General features: G+C 39.9%; 1 pseudogene; it reads right to left on the reverse strand.

Moving 5' to 3' along the window:
• Positions 1-1,992: 1,992 nt before the first annotated feature.
• Positions 1,993-2,141, reverse strand: LOC119472361 (annotated as a pseudogene).
• Between the last annotated feature and the right edge of the window lie 1,736 nt (positions 2,142-3,877).

Here is a 3,877-nt window from a genome sequence, read left to right on the forward strand (position 1 = left end):
AGAAGCTGGCTGATATCAACCTAGTGGCCAATTTGAGTGCTTGCTTGGTTAGCGACTCTTCTGTGGTGAATGCCCTCTGGTGGGCATCAACATGTGATGTAAACATCTTCACACTTTATGACCACTCTCCTATGTTCATCTATATACCTATATTCCAGACATCTTTCTACCCAGTCTCCCTGGGTTTTACATTCCAGGCCTCTGATCAGCAGCCAGGTCATTTGTTACTGCCTATGAATTTGTATATATCCTAACCTTCATGCAATGTGGATGACAAGGTACACCATCTGAAGCTCTTTCCATTAACAAGATCTTTCCTCACTTCTGTTTTTTAAGGCTTCCCATGAGTAAAACTGCAGTTCAGCTGTCTGTGGTGAATTGACCCATACATAAAGCAAATTTTGTCTTTTATCTCCTCCTGGATGGCTGTATGGGATCCCTCATATAGCCAAATGTGTGTTGGTGCAGTAGCTGTGAGTGCCATGGGAGTCTGAACTAACTGCTCACGTAACTTGCTTGCACCTGTTGGTGATGCTCAAGCTTGATCCTACATGCACCATTGCCATTTTATAATGGATTGTTGCTGGGTCTGCCTGACTTGGTGGGGTTGACAGGATCAAGGTGATAACTGGCAATTCCCTGGCCATGCTCATTTGTTGTCAGGCGCTCTTTCTTTCCCAGGACCCAGTAGCCAGTAATTTCTCTAACAGTATGAGATACTATGTTGCAAATGGCATGGTCTTGAAGTTTAGGGAGGTTTTAATGTAATGGTCTCACTAGTAATCACATTAAAACTCCCTTGGGTTCAAGACCATGCCATTTAATAGTTTCCCTTATTTAAAAATAAACTTTTTTCATTCCTGATAGTATTTTTAGTTCAAGTTCTAGTAGTAAACGTGTTTTCTGTTAAATGGGCCTCTGACCAGCAGCCAGGTCATTTGCTACTACTGTCTATAAGTTTGTATATATCACTGAGGATTGTCAGAAAGCCCACATTATATGTAGATTATAGATAGATAGATAGATAGATAGATATGCAGATAGATAAATAGACAGACAGATAGATGCTGCTACCACTGATTACCACCAACAACATAGGGCCTGTTGGATTGCATTTCTCAGCAGGCAAGGGTGCTTACTTTATAAGGACTTATTTTTCTCTGAACATCACTGAAAGATGGCAGCTTTTCACATACCTTAGTATATGAGCTAGAGCAGTATTTGTAGATTTGAAATATGCTGCCAGAAAACCCAAGAGGTGAACAGACAATATACGTCCTTTTTCAAGGTAAGATGTGCAAAGTGTAATAATGTATCTTTACTTTGGAGAGGCTATCCTGACAGATCCTGCACCACTGAGTCCCTAAAAATTGTACAAGAATTGGAAGGTTTCTAACCTTCACTATGTTTATCTCCCACCCACAGAGTGATGTGTCTTTCTGAGAACTCCAGTATGTTCAGCACCTCTCTCTCAACGGGTCTAATAAACATCATGCTACCAATGTAATGGGTCAATGCGATGTTCTGTGAGAGGTCCAGATGGTCAGATCTCTTCATACTATATCAAGCGAGGGAAAAGAAGAATTAGGAAAGCCTTGAAGCAAAACTCTAAATGTATTGTTATTATTTTTGGTTGATTCCATATGAATACAAACTGGCTCTCATCTTTCCTTTCTCACTGGCATAGAAAAGAGTACAATCACCCAATCAGTGACTCCATGATATGTTCTTGATGCTATGTTTATATTTATCTGCTTAAACAAAGATACCATTCCTGGCATGGTGGCGGCAAACAGAGCTGCTACTTGGTTGACTGCATGGTAGTTTATAATCATCTTTCAGAAATTATTCATTTTCTATAGGAGCCAGCTTGGAATTAAAATATCAAACTTCCACTCCTGCTTCCTTTAAGGGTGGCACTAATCTCCTGAGTTCTCCTCTTTTTTCTTACTATGTAATATTGTTTTTTTGTTTTGTTTTATTTTTGTTCAGTCTCCATAGATACTGTCAAAAATTGCCAATACCGACTATATGACTATATTTCAAGTCATCATGGTAGGATATTTTGAAAAGATTTCTATTAGCAATAATTGTGTCTTGGATAAACCTCACTGGCTATGATACTACCACTGTGCAGGGTGACTTAGGTTCAGAGGCTTGGCTTTCCTACTACAATATCTTTTACCACAAAGACCAAGGGTTCAATGTGGAGGTTGTGCCAACTTCATAGTTGCCAACAACTGCATGCTTGTGTCCCCTCAACATTCACATGTAGAAACTCTAACTTACAATGTGGTGATATTTGGAGATGGGGCCTTTGGATGGTAATTAGGTTTAGATGAGGTCATGAGGGTGAAATTCTTCTGATGAAATTCCTTTCATAAAAGTAAATAAGAGAGCTAGAAAGTTATCTCCCTGACATGTGAGGATGCAGCAAGATGGCCATCTGTAAACCAGGCAGAGGCTGTCGCTAAGAACCTGCTCACGTTGGCACCGTGATCTTTGACTTCCAATTTCCAGAACTGTGAAAAGTAAATGTTGTTTAACCAGTGTATGGTATTCTGTTCTGGCAGAAGAAGAGATGCAGCTGAAGGAAAAGAGAAGTTTGAAACATGAAAAGACTCTCCAGGCTCTGTTGATTTTTGAAGATGAAGGGGTAATGTGACAAGGAACTCGGGTGGCCTTAAGGAACTGAAATTTTCCCAGCTGACAGCTAGCAAGGACATGGGGACCTCAGCCCTACAATTGCAAGGGTCTAAGTGCTGCCAGCAACCTGAAAGAACTTGAAAGAAGATTTTCCCCCAGATTATGAGACCCAGAGCAAAGGAGCCACAAAGCCATTCAGAATTTTGACTTACAAAACAGTGAATTCATTACATTTGTGTTATTTGAAGCCTCAAATAACTTCTGAGTCTAGGATAGCTTCTCAATTGTTCTTGCAAGGCTATCTTTTAGTATGCTGCATTTTGGAACACAGCCATCATGCTGTAAGAATCCCAAGCCACATAGAGAAACCATGTTTAGGTGCCCCAATCAGGAGGCCCAAGTGAACCCAGCCTTCTAGTCATTCTTGCCCAAGTATCAGACATGTGATTGGAGAAGCCTCTAGGTGATATTAAAGGCTTGTGTTTTTGTGTTCCAGTCTTGCCAGCTTGGGCTTTAGACACTGGGGAGCAGAGACAAGCAATACCCATTCAGGAAACAAAATCTATGAGCATAACATTATTGTTGATTTATACTCCTTTTTAAAACACACACATAGTAAGCAGAAAAGAAAAGAAGGAAAAAATCTCTTTCAAATACAAATAGGGATAATTTATTTATTTCTTTAGAGGCAGTGTCTCACTTTGTCATCCATGCTGGAGTGTAGTGGCACGATCATAGCTCACTGCAGCCTCTAACTCCTGGGCTCCAAAGATCATCCTCCCCCAGCCTCCCAAGTAGCTGGGACTTACAGGTACACACCATCACATGCAACTAATGTTTATTTATTTTTTGTAGTGATGGGGTCTTTCTAGGTTGCGCAGGCTGATTTAAAACTCCTGGGTGCAAGAGATCTACCTGCTTTAGACTCCCAAAGTATGGGATTATAGATGTGAGCCACCACATCCAGCCAAAAGAGGGATGATTTTTAAAGATCCCATATCTAGAGTGGAAAAGAGATAAAATTCTCTCTAAAATAGTTATGAGGAGGAATTTCAGTTTCAGAGTATAATTGGATGAAATTGCAGAGGAAAATAATTTTTTTAATGCACTACTTTATAACTGAGTCTGTCTCTCCTATGTGATAAATGCTGCATCTTACAGTTAACCGAAGATATACATTTAATATTAAAGGAATAAGGAATTTATTTAAAGTAACAAGTCAGTGAAGTGA

This window comes from Cebus imitator, unplaced genomic scaffold (genome assembly GCF_001604975.1).
Source record: "Cebus imitator isolate Cc_AM_T3 unplaced genomic scaffold, Cebus_imitator-1.0 Scaffold96, whole genome shotgun sequence".
Lineage (NCBI taxonomy): Eukaryota > Metazoa > Chordata > Mammalia > Primates > Cebidae > Cebus > Cebus imitator.